The 23386-nt window shown below is 45.1% G+C and overlaps 1 protein-coding gene across 4 annotated transcripts in view; it reads right to left on the bottom strand.

The window, feature by feature from the left end:
• The window catches only part of FOXN3 (forkhead box N3), a 403349-nt gene extending 391511 nt beyond the window's left edge, over positions 1-11838 (bottom strand). For 3 of the 4 annotated variants that reach the window (XM_079129282.1, XM_079129288.1, XM_079129289.1), the window contains exon 1: positions 11681-11838. The gene's annotated coding sequence lies outside the window, so the exon portion shown is untranslated. Of the gene's footprint in view, positions 1-9229; positions 9248-11680 lie in introns of those variants that run through there. The other variant, XM_079129283.1, reaches the window with a different exon arrangement.
• Positions 11839-23386: the final 11548 nt, after the last annotated feature.

Genomic DNA, 23386 nt, shown 5'->3' with positions numbered 1-23386 from the left:
GGTAGAGTGTTTGCCTCGCATGTGTGAGGCACTGGGGTTGAGTCTCAGCACCACATATAAATAAATGAATAAAATAAAGGTCTATCAACATCTAAAAAAATTTTTTTAAATAAAATAATCAAACGGTTAAAAAATTTCACTTCTTGAACATATGCATAACCTTTACCAAAATAACTAGTTTTCAGGTACATACCAAGCATGTGTTCACTAAAAAACATCATGAAAATCCAAAACTGGCACACTCGCAGTATAAACCATGGGGTGGGGCAACAAATTATTACTACATGCAACAACCAGTCCCGCCTGGACCCTCAGAAACACGATGGTGTGCGCGAGAAAAATGCACACCAAGAGGATATACTGTACGATTACTTGCACGAAGAGTTCACACACAGGAAAACCTACTTGTGTTGTTCAAAGTGAGGAAAGGGATGGCCTTGCAGAGGATAGTGGCTTGGGGGCACAAGGGGGACGCTTTGGGTGCAGGTAATGCTTTACTTATGGATCTAGGTTCTGGTCACATGGGTATGTTCATTTTTAAAAAATATCATTGAGCTTTAGATTTGTGCTCACTTTCTATATGTAATTCAATAAAAAGTTTCCCTCGATCAATTAAATATCTATATAACTATCAAGAAGCTGCTAAATAGATACAGATCAAACTGTAGGCCTAGATACAAGTATACATATGATATATGTGTATATGGTATTTATGCATCTATTATATGTGTGTAGAATATTTTTTGTGTGCACATGTATGTATGTATATGTAATATAACAAATAACTTTACACCTGCCTCATACTATATACAAATAAATAGTCCTGGGTCAATCAAGACTGAAATATGACAGGTAAACAGGGACTTCACAAATGAAGAAATATGTATGTCATATTAGCCTATTTTCTGCTGCTATAACAAAATAACTGAAGTTGAGTACTTTATAAAAGAAAAGAGTTCTATTTAGAGTATAGTTTGGGGAGCTAATAGTCCATGATTGGGCAGCCCCAACTGTTCAGTCTCTGGTGAAGTTTCCCGGGGCTGCATCACAATATGGCAGATGGCATCATGGTGGAAGCACACGAGAGAAAAGATCTCATGGTGGGACAAGAAGCCAGGGAGGGAACAAGGGGCCATATTTGCTCTTTTTTTTTTTTTTTTTTTTTTAACAATTTCTTCTCACTTGGAACTCACTCCACAAGACCAGGACTAATCCTTCCCAAGGGTAACGGCCTTCACTAGGCCCCACCTCTTAAAGGCTCCACCACCTTTCCCACCACCACGCGGGATCAAGCTTCCAGCATGTGAGCCCTTGGGGGACACACCCAAACCCTATCCAACACGGTCATGACCAGTGCTCACCAAGAGAAGCTCAGTCTTGTTAACAACCAGGAGAATTAAAACGACAATAGATTGTTTCACATTTAATAGGCAAACATCCTCAAGTCCGACAATATTAAGTAGAGTTAGAATATAAAACAGCAGAGATACTCATTTACAATTGGTGGGAGTGTAACTTTACACTACTGAAAACAACCCAAAGCATTAAGAGGCCGGGGAGCATCGGCGCTCAGGGTCTGCAGTGCCCAGAGGAGGCCGTGAAGAGATGGCCAGGCCAGCGGCTTGATGGAGAGTTGAGCTGCTGCCAGTGGGCACTGGGCTGGGGCCGCCTTGGAAAGAGTAGCACCAGGTTCCGATAAAGCCAAGACAATGACCAGACACGTGGTTTTTGTTTTGTTTTGGTTTTGTTTTTGTTTTTCACAAACAGAGGATCATTTATTTCATCCTAACCAGTGTTTCTTTCATTAACCAAAATGGAATGGAATAATACATTAAAGGGTAGCAAGAATAACATCTTGGGAAACCTGTGTTTCGACTCCGTGTTACTGTATAAAAGCTTCTGCTTCATTGTGGTAGGGACTTTCTCAAAACAAAGGAAAGCTTTCTCAAAACAGGGCACCATGGTAGGAGCGTGCACATGCACAGCTCTGCTGTAACCCTGCTGCAACTGTACACTGCAGAGCAGGAGGCCCCATCGGAATGTGTGCTACTTTCTACAGGAGACAAAGAGCAGGCAGGTAAGGAGTAACCAACAACAGGTAGATAAGACATCGTCTCCTGCACGAGATGCTCAGCCTTTGGATACGATCCACTGGGCCAGCACCGGCACTAGTAAACACTGCTTCCTGCTGAAGGCCCGGGTGCCTGTCTCTCGAACCACCTGTACACAAGCGTACCTTCATGCTAACTAGACTCTCATCAAAATGCATCTACAGCTCTCTGTGGGTCTTTGAAAAACCACAGCTACACCAGGTGTTAGGAAGTCACAGCCCTCGCCCACTCGGGAGCTGAAAGAGCAGCACCCAGGGGCCAGAGACCAGCGCTTGAGAGCAGAGGCCACCCACCGCAGGATCCTGAGCTCACTCACCTCCGAAAGAAACCAAAGGAAGGGCAAGATCATCACCCTTTCCCACGGACTCCATCGCGGCAAAGACGTGGGGGCGGGTGAGCGGGCGACCTTAGGCCGGGGCACTGCCCTCCCAGGGAGACTGAGAGCAGAGACACGGTTTGGATCATCAGGTTCCCCCAAGTGTTTAAATGGGAGTGATCAACAGCCGTCCCTCTTGGTGATCAAGAGCCAGTGCTGGGGAGGAAGGCTGGTGGTAGGCAAGATGAACCAACTGCATTTTCTCTGCACCCAGAGTTTTTAAGTGGGCAAAAATGGCAACTCTGTGACACAGGGGTTAAAAAAAAAAAAAGCAAAGGTCACAGTTGGGGAACAACATGCACAGCGCAGGAAAGCCGGAAGGACAAGAGGCAGCAAGTCGAGGGATGAATGAACCCTATCAGGTCTGGGCAGGGGCGGGATCAGGTTACCCAAGGACTTGAAAGTTAGGCAGAGGAGGACAGAGTGGGCAGCAGGGAGCCACCTAGGTCCTCAGTAGACAGAAGAGATAACAATATTAACAACATCATGAGGAAGACAGCTCAATGATTTGAGTTCAAACTATGTGCCAAGTGCTGCTCAGGATCCCGTGTTTCAGCCTTCACAATGGCCCTAAATGGCCCTTTCAGGATCCCCACATTATCTATCGAGTTCCATTTCCATATTACTATAGAAACAATCCCTCAGACCTGAATCTCAGGTTAAGTAATTGGCTTACCGTCACACTGTTGTAATTGGCAGAAACAAAGTTGGAAAACAGGAAGTCTAGTGTTGAAGCCCATACTTTGAGAGTGGTTTGGGGGCAGAGTCTTCAGAAGCAAAGGAAGGAAGGAAAGTAGCCAGATGGACAGGGCCCCTGAGGTCACAGGTAGCATTCCTGCTGAGGCACCAGGACTGGAGACAGGGGTACGAGGTGGATTTAGGAAAGCAGCAGGGGGTCCCGGGCTAAACCAGATGCATGAGAGGTGAAAGGAGGGGCTGGCCACGCTTCCTACCCTGGGAGACTAGGAGGACGGTTGTAAGAGGAAGAGTGCCCTGACCAACCTCTGCGGAACGTATGGACTCCACGCCATCTCGTTCCCATTTTTCAGACTAAAACGAAAACACTCTTTCAGGTCCTTCATTCATTTTGAAGTTCAAAGGACTATTAAAAATGAGGATTCTTCTAGAACACCTTTGCCTCCAAGGTCATAGAAGGAGCTCAGGAACGTGGAGAGGGAGTGGAAGCTGCTGAGGCCCTGGCCTTGTCCCCTGCAGGCCGCACCTTCTCAGAGCATGGTAGCCGGGCCTCCACGGCTACCAGGGGCACCTTCTCCGGCTGAAGCCTGCTCTGCCAGCTTGCATGCAGACCTCACGTGGTGGGATCGGCACTCCCGAGAGTGGTCCTGCACCCGTGACAGAGGGCACCGTCCCCACAAGCTCTCTGCCTCGTCCCCCACTCCAGCCTGCTCCTGACATCTTTCTGGGATCATCCTTCAATCATACCCACCCACCAAAGCTTTCATTGTTAGCGTTTAAACTACAATGAAAGGCACAAAGGAGGGACATCGCTTGGGTCCGTCTATCCGCTTAGAAGATGAACTTCCAAAGAGGCACAGGTGTGGATATTTCCAGTTAAAAACCGGATGAGAGTTACAGAAAGGTGGTATACTGTCTGCAAGTGATTTCTTCATCCTCTATCTTTTTTCAAAGGCATAATCCCTGGTATGCAGTAGCTGCTCAATAAATGCTCTCTGAATAAATGTGTGGATAATTTCCCTGAATTTATATATGTACTTAGCCCTTGTCAATGCTTTACTATGACTTCATGCACGTGACCATGTGAACTCAGACCTATGAAATATGAATGAGTTTCATCAAGTTCTGATCATCTGCCTGACCTCTTCGAGAGATGTAGAAAGTGTCAGGCACATACTTCACCGAGTATGTGGACATCTGCTCCTCCTAGAAATCCTTGATGCTGGACACTTCTAGGATGTAAACGGGACAGTCTCTCTGAGCCCAATCTCCACACTGCTGTTTTGGCACAATCTCCTAAGAGAGGAGGTAATGAGAGTAGATTTGATGATACTCAAATATCATCTCCGTGTTATTCTGCTCAATACTCAAAAGTCCTTCCTGGTTTCACCTGATCACCTGCCTTTTAGGCACAGTGGGATGCTCGGCGGATGACTGGACTTACAATTCCCCCTGGGACTCGCATACAAGCAGAGCTCCCTGTTCAGATGAGGGAATCAAACCGACCCCTCCCCAGCCTGGTCCCTATGAACCCCCATCATATCTATATGACTCAGGAGGAGACAGTCCCAGGAGGAGATACCAGACAACCTGCAGATGGCTGAAGCCAGTTTCTTTATGTGAAAGGGAGGAGATGCCACTGTATTTGCACCCGAGTGTGCTGAGCAGTTCACATCAATTATAAAAGTGAGTGTTGTCTAGGAAATCTGTTTTTGTGGGTTAGAGATGCCACCAACAGTTAGACTGAGTATAATATTTTGGTAATTCAGGAAAATCGTATCCTGTGGTTAGAACTTTTTTTTTACCAAGTAAGGGAATGTGCTCAGGGGTGGAAGGAGGGAAATCTAAAAGATAAAGATGAATGAAAAATAATCACCGCCAAGGGACCTAAAAAGTCCCTCCCGTCACTAATGATCAGATTCAGGAACCGAAAAAAGCCAAGAATCAAATTCTTGCCATTATCACAGCATATTATCATGGACGAGCCCCCATAACACCCCCAGAGGGAGACCATTTCAAGTGTGGAAGGGCTGCCATCAACCCTGGAACAGAAACTGTCAGAGGAACAATTGCGAGGTCGTCTTTGGGGTGGAGAATGCCTGGGATCTGGAGGTGAGGCTCGGGATGAGGACTAGTTTGTACCAAAGAATGTGTGGCCCTAGGAATGAGGTTGCTTCAGCTTCTCATCTGTACAATGGGACACTGTGCGTATAAAAATTATGATAGTAGAAGTACATTAATACTAGGTTACTATGGGAATCAAGCTCAGTAATGGAGGGGCAGCACCTGACACACCAGAGCTCCTTCCCATGTGATAGGGCTTTCCTCTATCACCCAAGAGGGCCACACTCACTCAGAGAAACTTTCTTTTTCTACACATTGTCTAGTCACAAGAAACACTAGGAAGGTCATAATTTAGATACATGTATCATCTGGTCATTACAGAGTAATTGATCTCATCTTAAAGGTGCAAGGAAATCTCTCAAATCCTACCTTGCATCATATTCTAAACTCCCGTCTATCGCAGGGCTAGCTACTCTCTGAATCTTTGCATTTGCAAAGGTACTGGGCACACACTGTCACATGTGCGGAAGTCCTCTACTAATAACCTTGGTGATGTCCTGGCACACATCATGTAGTTCAAAAAGAAAACCCCCAAAGGCACAGGAGGGCAAGGCCTGCTCCCATTGAGGCTGTTATCATGAACGTGCCCTGGACGCTTCCACTGGTTTCCAGGACTGCACACACTCATTCTTCTTTAAAATGCAGGTGGAAGGAGAATGAAAAGCTTTTTCCATACGATTCCAAGAACGTAAGTTATCCGCCATCATTTTGACCCACGACCACAGACAACTATTTTGTGCTTATACCAGTTGCACCTTCATAGAGGAAATGCTTTCTTTAAAAAAAAAAAAAAAAAAAAAAAAAAAAAGTGGTTGGAAGCTCTGTGGCTTCCTGGAACACGGATTCTTTTAATTGTGATCTCTAACCCCATGCAGGTAGAAGGGCCATGGCAAGCACAAAAGAAGTAACAGGAGAAGGTGGACAGGGACCAGTCCTTTCCACTTTCATAGACTCCCCAAGTGCAGTCCCCAAAAAACAGTGCAGGGAGACAGACAGTGTCCCTAAGAAGCCAAACTCTACTGCACACAGTTCACCCGAAGTCCCTGTTGATGTCTTCTTCCCTTCAGCCTGGGCATAGAAGAATCGAGCAGTTATAAAAATCACAGGGAGAACTCAAGGGGATTCCTCTGTCCATGGCCCCGAGAGACCTGGTAGACATAAAGGGGACAACTGAGCCCAATCTCCATGCTGCTATTTCAGTACAATTTCATGATAGAGGAGATAATGTGAGTATATTTGATGATATTCAAATATCATCTGTGTGTTATCATTTTACTCAACACTCAAAACACTACTGAGTCTGCCAAGCAGATTTATATAGCTTGGCAAACTTTCATTTCATGAATGACACTTAATATGAAATTATTTTCACTGACTAATAGAATAACAGTAATAGAACAGATCCCGAGGTGATAATAGATGGTACCCCTGCCTTCCAGGAAAATTACAACCATCTCAGACATTTCCACATGATGCTCCTCTAACTTATAAGAAAAGGGGCCCTTGGTTTATAAGTAACCTCTACAAACACCTTTTCCCCTTCTCAGCATGGACTCGCCCAGGGCTTTCCATACCTGTGGCCAGTTCAAACTTTTCCTATTTGCTTGTGGGCTTCTCTCAGTTTATCTTATCAACTACCTTCTTCCTGCCCACTCTGAGCACAGGTCCTTAGAAAATGTCAAGGCAAAATTCTCTATTTAGCTAAGAGAGTACGGGCTCTGCAAGAAGCTCCTCCTGGCCTTCTTTAGAGAATATCTGGGCATTTTAAAAGCAGCAGTCTCCAACTGTGTTGGCAGGGGTTCTACAAAGTTCTAGGGTGAGCTCCAGGCACACCCCAGGGGTGACTGCAGGCTTTCAGCTCCGGGTTTCCCCAGAGTCGCTCTGTTTTTATTCAACTCCTATATTAGAGTCTTACATAAGATTCCACTGGGTGCTAAATATAAAGCAAAAATGATGTCTACACAAATGTGTGAAAAACATTGCAGTAACTGGTTCTCTTTCCCTCCGGCTCTCTGAGGCACCCCCACCCCCACCCCCACCACCAGGCTGTTCCCTGCAAATGGAGGTTTATATACTCCTGTTCCTTTAAAGAAGTTTACTCCTTATTCCCCTTTCCAAAATTTGAAACATACATAAGTTGAAACAATTAAATACACTTACCACTAACAGCCCCCAAATAATTCAGATTTAGGTACAATAATTGCTTTCAAGGTTAAGATCTGTTGTGCTCTAAACTGGCTTTAGTCTACCCCACCCACGTTGGACCCTTGCCATCCATCTTCAAGGCTGTCATATACCTGACATGCCAACAAATTTTTTTTTTTAATTTTGTTTTTAGTTGTTGATGGATCTTTATTTTATTCATTTATTTATACGCGGTTCAAAGGAGGGAACCCAGTGACTCACACATGCTAGGCAAGTGCTCTACCACTGAGCTACAACCCCAGCCCCTGATAAGTATTCTTGATGAACATTTTTCTTATTTATAAGCAAAGAAAAGAATGAAGCTGCCTCTTTTCCTTTACCTCTCCACATCAATCCAAACTCAAGATTGGCATTTAGTTGGTATTCTGGAATAATTATTAAAAATTTATCATAGCAATAAAAAAAAAAAAAAAACCCTCCAACTTCAGTAAATAGTAACTATCTGACAACTGAAAATGAACTGGAATTTTATTGACCATCTTGTTAATACGCATTGGTAAAATAAGTTGTATATGGTAGTATAACAATCAACTTTTCTTTTTTTTTTTTTAAATCATGATCAATTTTTAAATCCTGAAGTAAAAAAGAAATACAGAAATGCCAAAGATTTGAAACAAATTAACTGTACTCCCCAGAAGTCCCTTTAGAAATGAAATGTTCTGAGAAAACTATTTGACCAACAATGGAGAATGAAGGTAAATTCTGGAAACCAACAAATCCCATTCATTTCCTTCAGTTTGTAAAAACAAGCAACTGACCCATTTCCTGCCAATGAACATACTTGCAGATAAGAAAGCTCCCTACAGGAAATCCTTTGCTAAGAGACCAGTTGTGCCATTAAACTTAACCTTCTTCACCAAGTACTGATGAGTTAAATATTTGATAACGTGGGATCATGAAATAGACACTAAATCACCCAAATGATGCTGTGCTGCCTGTAAGTTCTTCATTTCCTACAACTACAATGCAGGATATGAAATGAACACTAAAATACAGCTAGGAATCTTTCTACCTCCTCCCTCCCCCAATACAATTAGTTGATGAAAACAAGGGAAATTTGATGCTCTTGACTATTAAATGAATGTCTTAAAACTGACCATTTTTCAATTAAGACAAAGCAATACAAAGCTATAAATTATCATGTTGGAAAGAAGATATTTCTAAATGAGTATCAAGGACCTCAAATTTAAAGAAGGCCATTTACAAAATCAGGAAAACATAACAAATACACTTGCTGCACATTCACAAAGTTAACGATGACCCCTTAGGAGAGGCCCTCCTTGGTTATTTTTCACTTAGCAAAATGAATGAGTGGGGAGGGGGGGCGGCAGGAGGGGGTCCTCCAAACTTTTCTCTTTTTTTTATTCTTCTCACTGTTACCAAGATAGTGGAAATAGTTGCAACCATTATTTTAGGAACCTCTAAATTATCCTAAAAACTAAAGCACTCTTCTCCATCCACAAAAGAGAAAAGTAGCCTAAATCAACTGAATACTAATATTTGCAATTTTGAAACAGTATTTCCATTTAGGAGTTTTTCCTTTCTCTGCTCAGCTACCGAAAACACCCTCCCTTATACTTTCCTAGAGCACTGGACAGTCTTAATGTTTCCCCTGCTTGCCACCTGACAGCAGGGGCCCAAAATACCACAATTCTTTAAGTTCAATTGCTTCAGTTCAACTTTGAACCCTCTTGCAAACAGAAAAGTTCCATTATACCTTCCCCAGATGACTCTTCATCCACAGGTGACATTCTAGCCTTTGGCAGCTTTCAAGAGTTTTTTTTTTTTTTTTTTTTTTTTTTTCCTTTTCTTTATTGTTCTATCAGCTAGACAGACAAATCAGATTCATTCCAAAATTAAAAGCTAAATACTTTCTTCTCAGCCTTCCCTTTGCACAACTCAGAGGTAGCAAAATGCTAAGTAAGCATAAGTGCTCATCCTGGCTTTCAGACTTTTTCCTGAACTATTTTCAATAAAAATACAGTTATGAAATCCAGGAGACTGCATTTTTGGTTGTTGTTGTAAAATGACCTTGATTTGACAGGCAGGATCTCAGGTTTCAACAGATGCTGTGGGAAAGCTTACAGAAGCCAGCGTGTTCTCCAGGCATCTGCGATGACATGCAGGGTGGTTTTTTTTTTCTTTTTTTTTTTAAGTGGTGTAGTGGTAGTGTGTGTTATGTGGTGGGGGCGGGGTGGGGTTACTCTTCTCAGTTTCCATAACAACCATGTCTCCACTCATGGGTTATTAGATATCATCCACTTCCTGTGTCTAAATTTTTAAACCAATCAGAAAAGTGTTTATACATTTAACAACTTCTAGGACGGCACTTCTTTAATGAGACACTTTAAGGCTAAATGAAGACGTCCGTGGGCTTACAGTTTGTCTTATAAAAGCAACATTTCACAACCTTCAGCCTTATATGTTGAAGAATGCCCTTTTCTGTGGCTGTGAAATGCATTCTCAAAGCAGATGCCCACAATTTCTTATCACAGTGTACAAGCTGATTTTGATGGTTAGCTCTTCATTGTCTTTTTCTTTCACTGTTGCAAGACTTAGATTTAGTGCGTGAAACATGGTAACGCACAAAGCACTTAAATTATCAAAGTAATGATACGGCGAAGTATCCATCTGCTGATTTTGCTATTTAAATACTCTGATCAAAGAACGGTTAGGAAAAAAATTAATTCTAAGTTGAACAACTTTGCATTCTACAACTCAGAAGCAAAAATCATTGAGAACGTCTTGTAAAGTGATACATCTATCAATGGAAGCTAGTAGCTGACGTCTGCAAAGAAATTTGTCACCAAAATGGCCTACTTTATCTGGATAGAAACAACAAGCAAAAATTAAACCTAAAGCTTTCTCATGCAAACTGCAGCAGGATTAAAAAAAAAAAAAAAAAAAAAAAAAAAAAACAATCTTGCAGAGACCCATGCACAAGGAGGCTAATCTGAAATTATGGCACCATTTTAAAAGAAGGTTTTGGGTGACTGTTTTCCTAAGTCTCAATCTAACTGACCAATCAGTGTGAGAGTTAGAGCGGGCTCCAGACATTTGTGCCGTCTTCAGAGCTGGGCACCCTCAGAGCCGCTCACCCTGTCTAAGGCAGAGCTGGCGATCAATGAATAACCGGGAACAAAAGGAATATAAGAGGATGTCTTTCTTAGCAAAGGAAAGCGATTCCCTTTTTCCTCAATGACCGGTCGCACCCTGCCTACGACAGCTCCACACGGGAGCTTCCACCAGATCAGTCCTTTGGGATGAGACACATTTTGCATTTGCAATCATGTGTCCCAACTGCTAGCAAATGTTTCACCTTAAGCACAGCCCGTGACGGAAGGTTCCCCGAGCCCAACCAATGGAAACTAATAAATTAAATAAATTAATAACCCCACAATTAAAAGCTCCCAGAAAGACGGTGCTTCCCTTTCCCAAATGTCACTCCCAGAGTATAAACAAAGCCTGAAATACACAGTTTCTTTAGCCTCCTCAGCTGGTAATCCTGCTTTTTCGCCTCAAAACAATGTTGCTCATAAAAGAGAAATATTCTTGCTGCTTGCAACGGAAACTCTCATCTGTCTGTGTCATATCAGGATAAGCAGTTACAGTATTTGAAGAGAGGTTTAAACTGCCCACGGATGTGACAGTCTGTTTATAATTGATAGCCAAACAGTTGCGACAGCAATGCTGTAAACTGCCCCAGCCAAACTCCACATTGAACACGTTAGTTCCTTGAAAATAAAAGTAATGCCGGGGACCCCACCAAAGCGGGCGGCCCTCGGAGTCATTAACAGGATCACATCCATTACCTGGTGATTTTCATAAATATCCACTTGCCGGTAATTTTTTTAATTGTATTTTTTTCCCCAAAAACACCTACCTACAGATTCCAGAGAAACTTTTTACCAACCCCCCCCCCCTTTTTTTTTTTAATGAACTTACTTTTGAGACAAAACTAATGAAAATAAAGCAACTTGCCACCCCTGGATCTTTCCCATCTGGGGCCGCAAGCTATAAATCAATCGGAAACTAGGTGGAAACGTGGGGGCGGGCACCTCGAACCCCCCGAGGGTGCCCCCGCTGCAGCAGCGGGCGGCGCGGCGCCTCATGACAATGCTAAACCGCGGCGGGCGCGGGAGGCGGGAGCGAGCCCCGCTTTCGTTACCTTCGATCGCCCGCCCCCCCGCTGCTCCTCGCGGCCGCATTGGGGGGCTGCGGCGGCGCTGCACTCGCGGGTGGTCCCGCCGCCGGGTCGCGCCGTCTCCCGGCCGAGCTGCAGCGATCGCGGCCGGAACCCGGGCTCCTGCGCCCGGCGCCCGCCCGGGGTCGGCGGCGCGCTCCCACCCGGGCCCGGAGCCCTGCTGGGTCCTAGCGCGCGCCGCCGCCCGCCCCGCGGCCCGGTCTGCAGCCCGCACGTACGGCAGGCAGCTCCGGAGCCCCGGGAAACCCCGCGAAAACCGCCCCCCCTTCAGCCCCTTTCCGGAGCCACCGCGGTCGGTGCGGGAGAACCGGGGCTCAGCGTCCAATCCCGGCCGAAGATGTTAAAAGGGAGACACTGGCTACCACCGAACTCGCGGAAGGCAGATGTTAGTGTCTGCAGCCCCAGTTGTAAGGCACTGAGGTTTGTCCTGGGCACTTGTGATGTCGTGTGCGTTCACGCGAGGCAAAAGACATTACGTACGGAATCGATAAAGAAAGATTTCAGAAGTAAAATGCAAAAAAAAAAAAAAAAAAAAAAAAAAAAGTTGAAAATCCGTGCGCTTAAAACCACGTTTTAAATAGTTTTCCAGTATTTTCCCCGTTAACAGGTCCTTTCTCATGTTGCTTTCTCTTACTTTATAATACGCTATTTTAAATAACAAAGCCCCATATGGCTAAGCGCATAGTCATTTGATTTTCAAAAGACCTAAAAAATTGCATCAAAATATGCACTCATGTCTCTCCTAAGAAATCAACGAGAGAGAATTAATGGTGGCATATGGCGTGCCTCATAGAGAAAACTTAATTACAAATTAAAACAAATGCGAAAATTCACAAATTTCGTAAACTGAAAGTAAATTATGATCCTAGATTGATACACAAATCAGCTCATGTACAATTAGGAAGACTGTAAGTTCTCCGTTTCTTTTTCAGCACAGGGGAAAGGCAGTTTGACACAAATTCATATCAGAGCCCCCTGGTTTGCCCCCAAAAGGGCTTCCAGCAACTTCTTGGCTCATTCATTTACTGCAGGCCACCTGGACAGCAACTTTTCATCTTGTAAGTGCTCATTTAAGAGGACAATTGTATTAGCTCTTAATTCAAAATAATAGTGCTTTGGTTTGAAAAGCCTGTTGGAAAGCCTTAGAGACAGGAGTTTTCTTTCAGTCTTTGATATCACCAAGTTTGAAGGTCACAATTCTGTAAAACTGCTCCTAGTAATGGTACTGTGGTTTATAGCAAAAAGAAAATCAAATATGTGCTTTCCAAATTCTATTTTTGGAGTAGAAAAAAAATCCCTTTGAAAAGTACTCTTGCCCTCACCCCTTCCAATTATAGCTAAATAAATGTAATGGAAGATTTTTAGTATTAATTAAACATCAAAGGCACCCCTTCTGCTGACTTATGTTGTAATATGTTACACTTGTAGATCTTCAAAGTACTAGAATATACATCTCATGTGATCTTTACCACACCTCTGCAAGAAAACAGATAGTCTAATCCCCAATTTTCAAATAAGAATATGGAGGTCTCAGAAGGTAAAGGGACTTGTCCAGAATCACACAGCTGGGGAGCAGAGCAGCTGGAATCCCAACCTTGGCCTCCAAAATTTCCCACAGGCGGTTTCAAGTACACCATGTGACCTCGCAGCTATTTCTCCATAAGCACTGTGAGGAATGAGGTATCCAAAACAAAACTGCAGGTAGGGTCCTTTAGTCATCCTTTTCTTATCTGAAGCAGAGTAGAGATTTACAGCCTAGGAAAACGAGGTTAGTTGAAAATACGTTGCTCTCCACCAATGAAGAAAGATGGCCAGTGAGACCTGCGCTGGTCAGATTTCTGTCCTGGGGCTATCTATCCAGGGTACCCTGGCAGACAGAAAATGTCTAACTAAGTTGGAGCAAGGCTGCAGTCTCCCATGTATGTACCTCTCTGCTCTCTGTCAGAGACTAAGAATGGGCTCCATTTTACACACAGAGGAGTGAGCTTTTCTCTGTGGATATTGGTTACCTAGGTGCCCATAGTGAAAGACTTCCCAACCCCTGAAAAGTCAGGGTGTTTCAAGTACAAGGCAGGTACTGGTGAAACCAGTGACACCTGGAGTCCACTGGGCCTCCACGGAGTCCGTCTCAGCCTCCTGCACCCATTGGAGTTCTGTTTGTAGCAGCTCACTTCCTCCTCCCCTCTGCCAAAAGGAAACGTAGCTTCTCTGTTGATGCGTCCCAGCCCCCATGAACGCCAGCCAGGTGGGGTTAGATGACATTTAACCCAAAAGACAGAACCGTTTTACTCTGAAAAGGGATGCCTTCCTTTTCTTGTGTGGTTCCTGAGGAAGGAACTAGGCAAGACTCGATCGATTGGGAAGGTATGTGCAGCCCTCCTGGGGAATTCCTTGGAAGGATTAATGCAGAACTTACTTGATGAACTCACATGACCCCTTTGTTGAAAACCAGTATATTTATAGTCATACCGTTCACATGGCCTTCAAATGTTGCAAATGCTGGGCTCAAACTCAGCACAGATAGGAGGTGATGAGATGCTGAGAAGAAGCCCACTGGCGAGTGGTTCCTTAAAGTTAGGACACACCAGAAGTACTGGTGGAAAGAAAGCCTGTCATTGGTTCATTTGTTCATTCACCCAATCCCGAAGACATCACCTTGAGCACAGTACTGTCCTAGGCTCTGGATATAAAAAATAGTGTCCTCAAAGCACTCCTCGTTCTATGGACAGCAAAGTCGCAGGCCAGTGGCGTGAGTGCTGCAGTCAAACCACGTCTCGGGTGCCCATGCTCAGTGCCCACTGTCCCTCTTCTGGACCAGCTGTCCTCTGAACCGTTCTTCCACATCACTCTCAGCCCTGCCCCCTCTTCTGTGTGGCTGGAGTGTCCCTTTTACAGACTGAGTTTCACAGACTCCTGGGTCAGTTGGCTAGTGGTGGGGTGGCCAAGGAGGGGCACTAGAGGGAGAGAGGAGAATGACCCAAAGAGACAGGCCAGAAACTCTTCCCCTCCCTGTTGCCTCTGATGGCATCGCCAGCTGGGTCTTCTACTGGGAGACCCCAACTCTGGGCTCAGGTGATACTAAGGTGATCTCAGTAAGCTTGGGAGTGATCTTTCTGCTGGGACAAGTCTCTGGGCACCTTCACTGCGACAGATACAAGAAAGGGGAGAAGCAAGTTCCCACCGGAGGGGACATGGCAAAGGGACAGAGGGATGACAAAGTGAGCCAGGTCAGAGTGCTGTGTGGAGGTCAGCATGGCTGAGATAAAGGTCTAACCTGTGGAAGTGGCGTGGATCCTGTGGGGTGCAGGCAGGGCCCACATCCACCAGACTCAGAACTTGATCGTGACTTCCACAAGCCAAGCGCCTTTATCCCCCTCAAAAGTCCCCTTCCAGATGTCTCCATCTTTCTGAACCTGCTCTGTTCTAACACATTGTTAGTACATGTAGGACTTCTGTTATTGTCTATCACACACACCCATAGAAGTTCTGCAGAGCCAGGAATCTTTGCTTTGTTCAGTGATAATTTATTAAAGTATAAAACATGATAGGTGCTCAATAATTTTTTTAAATGAATGAATGAAGTTAGTAAGTAAAGTTAGTAAAAGAAAAAGTAATGTGTATAAATCCCAGCAGCTCGGGAAACTGAGGCAGAAGGATCCCAAGTTCAAAGCCAGCCTCAGCAATTTAACGAGGACTTAAGCAACACAATGAGACCCTGTCCCTAAGTATAAAAATATTTTAAAAAGACTGGGAATGTGACTCAGTGGTTAAGTACCTCTGGGTTCAATTCCTGGTACAAAAAAAAAAAAAAAGTAAGGTGTGTATGCATGTGTGTATGTGTGTGTGTAATTATATACAATGATACACATCCAATTATGGAGGCTGAGAAGTCCCAAGACTTGCAGTGGACAAGCTGGAGATCCAGCAGAGCTGATGAAGATCCAGAAAGAGCTGATGTTTCAATTCAAGTCTGAAGGTAAGAAAATCTGGTGCCCCAGATCAAGGCAGGCAGGCAGGCGGGAGGAGTTCCGGGTTAGGCAGGGGATGGTCAGCCTTTTTTTCTGTTCTATTCAGTTGAAAATTGGAAGGGGTCCACTCACATTAGTAGGTACAGTCTACTTTACTCAGTTTACCAATTCAAAGTTAATTTTATTAAAAAAAAAAAAAAATCAAAGAAACAGTCAGAATAATATTTGACCAAATATGTGGCCACCCTGTTGCCCATGATTGTTCACACATACAATTAATGTCACGGTTTTGTAAGGCACTATTGAATTTTGCAAGGATCATTCTAGGAACTCGTGGAAGATGATTTAGATCTGACATGATGTACCTGACAGGAGGCAGGGCCACTTAAAGGAGGTTATCACTGTACTAGTTCTGATGCACACCTGAAGGAATCCATTGTGGCTTAAGAGGACCCTCCAGTGCCCTGGGGGTGAGATGTGATGTTATACACACTAAAGGCCTCAGACAGACACAACTCCAACAGAGGTCAGTCAGAAGCGCAGTGTCCAGAGAGGGACACATGGGACGACTACCATAAGAACAAGTGCCTCCTGGCCATCTTACCTGCTTGGTCAGAGCAGACACCAATGGGTTGGCTCCCTGGCTCTCATTTTGGGAATCTCTCAACCCATGTCCTGCTGTCAAGACAGAGCAGGCATCTTATGGTGTGGTCACAGCTCTGGCCTTGGGGTGGTCACCTGACCCCACGCACAGCCAGTTAGAGTCCTCTGGAATTCTCCACCAAGCCAGGGGAAGTGAGCCCCCTTCCACTCCGGTTGCCAAGCAGCCCAGTGCTGCCAGCAGCCACATCCTCAGTTCATAGGCTTGCGAGGTGAATAACACCCCAAGTATTAGTCCAAGCATAATGAAAGTCTCATATAAACTTTGGGTTGTCCAGACAAACCTTTTCCCCTTCCATTGCCACAAACGGTTTAGAATAGGCTGTATATTTAGCCACCGTTTATGTACACAGAGATGCACAGAAGGCCCACTGTGCTGGAGAGAACCCCTAGCGCTCTCTGACTTTCTAGACATAGGTGGTACCAGGTTGCACTGAAAGAAAGATTTTCCACTTGCTTCTCCGTGTGCTTGGAGTTGTGATAACATGCCTCCTGTCCCCACCCGTGAAGTCACAGGCCTCAAAGTTCTCCACGAAACTGAGAACCCTGCCCTTTCACTTCCACACGCTTCGGGGGTGGGGAAGTAGCGAGCGACTTAGATGTGATTATTTTCACCCCCCATTTTGTAAGGGATTCATTGCCTCCCACAGGTGACAGTACTGAATCACTACAGTGTATCCACGCTTGTCAAAAGCAATGACTGCAGCTCCCTTCGATTCATTCATATCTTTAGTATTTATCCCATTTATCCTTTCGTGGGCCAAGTGCCGGAATTTGCAGAGGGCCCTGCCTTGACGATAGTGGAGGATGGGTGGCTTCTCCTCCTAACCCTACCCTGTAAGGCCACTCGTGGGATTGGCCACGGTTCGTACTCTCAGACCCATTCCCCAGCTTTAGCGCAGGCCCTTGAGGAATTATTTATCCTGAGCAGAGCTGCAACGTAGGTCTTGAGAGGCCGGCGTCAGGCAGAATGCTGCCAAAAACAGTCCAACCTGGCTGGAGGCCAACCAGCTGGCTGCTGAGCCCAAGCCCTCTCCCAGCCTCTCCAGACTCCCCTTTGTCTCCCTTTTCAGCTGTCTCGCCTCAGGTAATGTCGACACTCTGCAGCTCCTCGGCTCTTATTATTCCCACATTTCAGATCACTTTACACACGTTAATTAAGCCTTGAAACACTCAGGAAAGAAAAACCCAGGGCGAGTGGGGATGTTTGCACTGAGCTCCTCCCCAGCGCTCTGGCGGGAGAACAGGCCTGGCCGACCAACGGAGAACTTCCCCAACTAGCGCGCAGGTTGGGGTGCCCAGAGCTGAAACGGACCCCGTGCATCTCACCAGATCCCATTTCATTGTTAGAAGATGATTTCCCACTTTGGGGTCACCTGTCACGGTCAGTTCAGATGATCTCTGGAAGGTTGGTCCTGGGCAAGTCCACCAATGGAGAGAGACAGGTTGGGGAATGTCCTCAGTACTGTCACAGTCATGGTCATGAGTTTCAGAACAGAGAGGCCTTAGTTAGTATCCCAGTTCTGCCACTGCCCAGCCCAACTGTCTTGCAAACATGTCTCACTGTCTCATCTGTAAAGTATGGTCGTAGCCACTGGGCCCTATTCCCTTGATTCCTGAGAAGGATGACATCAGATTATGCCAGCAAATATCTGGCCCCTTGTTTAGTATATAAGGTGATAAATGTTGTGGTCTGTTTGAGCCTTCTCTGTGTCTAATCCCAGTCAGTCTGAATTAATGTAGTTCTGCTATAGACGGGTTGGACTTTTAGTTCAAATGGATGCTGACCTCTCTCATTGACAAGAAATGTGGGAAATCCAAATAAAGCCTGTAGTTTAGTTAATAGTTGGTACCAGTGTTAATTCTTCAGGTTGTGGTTGTCTGAGCGACTGATGTTACAGGAAGTTGGGTGAGTGGAATACAGGAGTGCTTCCATTCCACACGATACTAAAATTCTTTCAAAAATGCAACAGAATCAGTAGCGGCTACACAGAAGGTGTAATATGTCACCCTATTTTTAGTGTGTCATATGAAAATACCTCTATAGCACCCCAAATAAACAAATAAATGCCAAGCCTTTCGGTACCAAAAGGTGTTCTCTACCTGTTATCACCACCAAGAAAAATTCTTTCGAGTTTCCAGTGTCTGCGAGGTACCAAATTGTATGTGAGAGTAGCAGACATTACCATCGGGAGGAGACGGTGGCCTGTGTGGAAGTCATTTCAAGGTAGCTGTTTGGATGTGAGATATTTGATAACCCCACCATTTAAACTCCCAGTGCTTTCCTTATTTCACAGAAAATGGATGGCTTGTCAGTGAATAAGCTCCAGGCTTTCCCATTTGGTGAGCAGTGACTAGGGGGAGCAATCCTGACAAATAATACCGTAGATTATACCACTTGCCACTCTGAGTACAGTTTCTGAGATGTTCATCTTAAATTGCTGAGGATATCCTTTCTCTCTAACTTCATAGGGACCAAAGGGCTTAAATGCTTTTTCCTTCCCTTATGTCTGTATACCGTGCAAATTGCGATGCCCTCATGGGGGGTCAGGAGATTTTCATTGAGTGGCTGTAAGTTTGGTTAAGAACCTGGTCATAGATCCCCTCACAGAAAGGGAATATAACATGGCCTCATTACAGCAGGTTCTGCGAAGGAAGGACAGCTTGGAAAAGCAAAGATTCTGCGTGTCTCAGCTCTCCAGGCAGTTGGTAACCTCTGAGGTGTGACTCCTGACCCTATGTTGGCAGGGCATTTGAAATAAAAAGTGGGGTTGGTACCTACCACCTGCTGGGCCCAGTTCTGGGTCTGACCCATGAAGAAGGTTAAAAGATAGCCCGTTTTCAAGTGGGAGAATGACATTTGTCACTCCTTTTGGTTGTCCAGGTAGCATGTGTCCCCTACCTGTGCTGGGGGGAATCCCCAACCTGAGGATGCAAAGCCACCCACTTCCCACTGATGACTGGAAATGCCAGACCACCTTCCCAGCCTCTCTTGCAGTTGTGGGAAGGTGTGCCCCAGCAGTGTGTGATAGGAAGGAGTGGGACAGTACTCACAGGAGGAACGGTAACTCCATGGCTGAGTGTGGCACTGCTGCTGCCCATAGGCGGGGCCATCACCTGACCCATCTGTAGCATGACTTTGGTCCTTGATCAGACTGCATCATCTTGGAGTTGGACCCCTTGCTCTTCTGAGGATTCTTGAGAGCCAAACACCTTCCTGCAAAGAACTGCCCTTTCTGCTTAGGTCAGCCAGACTCAGCTTCTGTTGACAGGTCCAAGGGCTTCCTCCAGTACTCTCCAACTTGGAAACCAGTTGCACCAACCACCCACATTTTTCTCGAATGGACTTCACACTGCTCTACTCCTACCAGACTTCTCTTGTCATAACAACACTGCTTCAGTATGGGGCTGCCTCTGGCCATGGAGAAAACTTTAATTAATTTACCTTGACTGTTGATGCTGAGTCAACCAGAAATATAAGCAAATTTCATCTCAGATACCTTTCTGCATAGGTAAAATGTGCATGTGTCTTAGACATGTTTCCGGTACCACAGGTGGGGTAGAATCTTTTCTGTGACAATGAAGAATGTAATATAGTAGACATTTGGCCAAAAGAAACAAGGAAAAATCTAAGAAATCTCCATAGTTACAAAAGAAACATCATTTTTGCTATATTTTCTTATACAGAGAAGAAGCAGTTTCAATATCCAGTTGTCTTCTCTATTCAGCCCCCTCTTTTTGCCATGTAGAAAGCCCATCATAGTGAATACTTATAATTCACCCATTGACTCTTCTTGATTGCTTTGAACTTCACCATGAGAAACTTTCAATGTGAAATGGATCATCTTGTTTCAAAGAGCAAAGAACTGATTTCTTAAAAGATTGAGAAAACATGAACTTCCATTGATTAAAACCCACGAATGCAATTTTTTTTTTCATTTTCTTCTCCCAGCAAGTTAAACATGAAAATGGAATAATTTCTTACAAAACAAGGAGGCAAAGATATCATTAATCCTTTCAATTATACTACTTTTAACAGCCATGAAAATAAGCCCAGGAGCAAATGTCTGGGCTCTTAAATGAAAGCAGAGTGGATTTAAGAGGAGCAGAGCAGAGGTCATGAAGAGAGGCTCTCTGACTTCCATTTTGAATTTCTTCACATTCAGTTGTTGAGAGATCCCAGTGCTTGGTGGAGGGTGGAGTCCTTGACCCCAAGGTGTCACCTCCCTTCCTCCCTTGTCTTTGTCAATCTGGCTTCCCTTGAAATCACAATCTCCAACGCACCCAGGAGCCCGGGTGGCTCAATCTACTCACCTGGGCGGGACCACGAAGCTCTTTTCCTTTTTTGGAAACCCCGCCTTCCTTGGGCTTCACTCCTCTGACTTTCCTTGTGCCTTTCTGACCAGCCCTCCATTTCTCTCACTGCCTCCTCCTACCTGACCTGCACATTCTACCATCAGCTCAGCTCTTTGCACATGCTTTCCCTCAATGGTCACATCCATGCCCACTCCTTGCAGTGATATAAAGTGACCAGTACCCAGTGCCCATGTGCCCGCTGAACGTCCAATCCCTGTCTCCACCTGGATATCTTGCTGTCATCGCAGATTCAAATTCAGATTTCAGATTCAAATTCAGATGTGTTCACCACATCTGAATTACTCTTCATTCTGCCCTAAATCACCCCGTCCCAAAGTGCAATATTTACTGGCCAGAAACCTCAAAATTACCTTCAACATATTCCTCCCTCCTGCCGCACAGTCAATTACCAAATTCTGTAGATTCTGCCTCAGAAATTGTTCTGAAACCTGGCCCCTTCTATTCCTCCTCAGAGCCTTTGCCTCAGTGAAGTCCCCCTCAGCCTCATCTCTTGACCAAGGCTACTGTCCCCCATGTGGCTTCCAGTTACTCTTGTGCCAGATGAGTCCTGTCGCTTGGGCAGCCAAGGGAAGCAAGCTCATTCAGACCTGGGGATCAGAGCAGATGGGAGCAGAAAAAGAACAAAGATTTTTTTCAGGGGTCAGGAACGGCTCTGCAGCTTGAAGATATAGTGCTGGGATCTGAGCAAGGTCTGCCTGTCTCTACTAGTGACCAAGCCGACCCTCGCTGCCCTGAGGGCTTGCATGTGTGTGCCTGCCTCCCCTCGCTTCCAACTCCCAGGGAGGCTGCTGTGGCCCTATAATTAGCTGGTCCAAAATACCACTTTGATTTCTCTGCTTCCTGGTCCCCAGCCTCTAGTGACTCCCCATCGCCTGCAGACTCCCCAGAGGACAGCTTGCATTCCCCATCAAGTACTCTGAGACCCCATCAATCGCTCACAACTTTGCACTCTAGTCTCCACACACCCACCTAAATTAAGCTTTCTCTTCTGCCACACTTAACATTGACCTTGATTTTCCAATCGCTGACTAGTTTTTCTCCTCCTAGACTCCGGTCCTATTAACAAATTCCTCAGAACTGCTTATTTAGGTTATGCATGATTATTCATCTGTTCAACTACCATTTATTGAGAGCCAATTAATGGCCAAGTCAATTCCAACAAAGAAGGCTCTCTCCCTTTGAGAAGCACCTACTCCACTGGGACAGATGGACAAGGAAGAGGAATTTGCATTACAATCTGACAAATTCTACAATGGCGTTACCATATGATGTCCTGAGAACATCTTTCCAGGAATCTCTCAAATCTCATCACCATAGAGATGGTTCTTTCAGATTACTTCCTAAAGGAACCATTTCTTCTCTTCTGAACTGCAAGGCTGGTGTTCTCAACTCGTGCAGAAATTCATCTTGGGGGCTTCATTAGGTCACACTTTCCAAGATCTCACTTCCAGAGTTAAGTCAGTTGGTTGGGTTGGTCCCAGAAATAAACATTTTTATAAACCTCTCAGTGATTCCAATATAGATGGGGCCATAGGTCACCGTGGAGCCACAGGTCACCCTTGGAAAAACACTGCTAAAGCGTTTATTGTTTCTGCAACTCACAGGACATGCTGGATTCTTCCTAGTCATCTATCTGCTTTCATGTATTGCTTATATGGTTATTGCTCTTTGAAGAAGGGTGTTTTTCTTCCACTTCTTTACATTCCTCCATTGCACGAGAACATGTAACTCTGCATCTTTTTTTGTCTTCCTAAGTCCTGAACCATTTTAGTAAAGTCACTTTTGTTTACATTTTTAAAACTGTATATTGCTTTCATAATTTAAGATTTTTTTTTTGAAAGGTCCATCTGAGAAGGTGCGGTTACTGAGAGGCAAAGTGGTTTTAGTCTCAAGCCCCTCACGAGGGAGCAATGAAGCCAGGATGCCTGTGGTGTAGACCATCTCGGGGATGCGGAGGCTGCACCAGCACGATACTAAGTCAGTGTTTTGGAAAGGTGCTGTAAGGTCTTGGCGGAGCGTGTTCTTTAATGCCAAATCGAATCTCCTACAACAATTGTGACAAAGCACTCCTTCGAACAGGTGTTATCAGTGGCCTTTCATGAATAGTGGAGGGAAGCCCAAGAAACCCAGGATGCTCTCTCCCCCGCTGGAGAAGTCAGCCTTCCTTCGTGTGCCTGACCAGACCTGCCTGGAAAGGTCACAGAACCTCAGGACCTCCTGGAGCTGCTGTCCCAACCAAGCGGGCATGGCTCAGCCCTCTCTATGCTCAGCCCTTGCTCCATGTGAACAGGACCTCCCCAGTGTTGCCACACGCCCTGGGCTACTGGTTGTTATGACCTCCCCAGCTGTTTCCTGGACCACCCACATCAGGTGCATCACAGACGATGAACCAGAGTCCCAGTTGGGCCTGGAAATCACCAGAAGAGAAATAAAAGAGGAGGATTAAGCCAGGATTAGTACTCTATTCTTTTTTCCTGCAATCTGCTTTCTGTTCTCGGGAGAGGTTTATTTGTCCCTCCCTGAGGGCTCTCCTTCCCCAGTGTCTGCAGCTCAGTCTCTCCTTAGAGCTGAATATGCCAAGCCCTCTGGTGTGACAATGCCCAGTTCCAGTCCTTATGGTCTAAAAACTGCTTAGTCCTCTAGTCTACAACAAGTCCAGGTCCTA

Source organism: Sciurus vulgaris (assembly GCF_902686455.1).
Source record: "Sciurus vulgaris genome assembly, chromosome: 2".
NCBI classification, from domain to species: Eukaryota; Metazoa; Chordata; class Mammalia; order Rodentia; family Sciuridae; genus Sciurus; species Sciurus vulgaris.
This window is presented reverse-complemented; position numbering and strand designations above follow the sequence as displayed.